The sequence below is a fragment of the Buceros rhinoceros genome, unplaced genomic scaffold, assembly GCF_000710305.1.
Source record: "Buceros rhinoceros silvestris isolate BGI_N320 unplaced genomic scaffold, ASM71030v1 scaffold21534, whole genome shotgun sequence".
Lineage (NCBI taxonomy): Eukaryota > Metazoa > Chordata > Aves > Bucerotiformes > Bucerotidae > Buceros > Buceros rhinoceros.
The window spans coordinates 5629-6439 of NW_010410293.1; the positions used below are offsets into that span (position 1 = coordinate 5629).

Below are 811 nucleotides of genomic sequence, written 5' to 3' on the forward strand. Positions count from 1 at the left end.
GCATTCCTGAACTTGGTACAAATTAGTATCTCCTCACTCAGTTCATAAACTTTCTTAAAAGTGAGTTTTCTAACTCCTCTCATGCCACGTATAGGGTCTGTTGGCATCTTATAAAATGTCCCGCGTCCCACCCTTAGGCACTGAAGTCCTTTACTGCAGCTAACATAAGCTGGATGGCAGCACATGAAGTTAACTGCTGAGCTCTGCAGCAGGAAAGGAATCTCCTTGTGAATAAAAAGCCCAAACATGCAGGCCAAAGGAGTTCAGGTGGACAATGTTAAAAAAAATTGCGGGAGGGAGCACCCAGTAAGATGTGTCAGGCAAAAATGCTAGTTCTTGTTCCTCAAAACCCAACATAATCCTGACTAGGGTGATATCTTACTTCAGGTAGGTCGATGACTCTGCTATAGTGTAACATCATGGTGGATCTCCATTAGGAAACTATGCTTAGAGTATAAAGTGTGTTTACATTACCATACAAAATTTTCAGGATTTTATGCTCTGTTGGGGAAGAGCTATTAAATTCTAGTGTGCTTAATCATTGTTTAGAGTTCACCACTCAGCTGAGGAAAACTCAGTTTCTCCAGTTTCTGTGCTGATACTCTATACACCCATCTCGCTGAGCAGAGGCCCACAGGACACTGTGAGAAGACTCATGCTGGTTTCCTTGGGATTGGGATCAATGAGTTTTCACTCTTCTATTCGTAACTTTGTGCTCAATAAAAGGCCTTAAAGCAAATTTAAAAACTTGGTTTCCACCATAATAAAAACAGTTGCCAACAAAATCGTACTGTACCTCTCCTAAGCCAAT

At 41.3% G+C, this 811-nt stretch overlaps 1 protein-coding gene across 1 annotated transcript in view; it reads right to left on the reverse strand.

The window, feature by feature from the left end:
- Window positions 1–811, reverse strand: part of RSAD2 (radical S-adenosyl methionine domain containing 2) — a gene marked incomplete at its 5' end in the record, with an annotated part of 5372 nt that overhangs the window by 1745 nt on the left and 2816 nt on the right. The window lies entirely within an intron of this gene.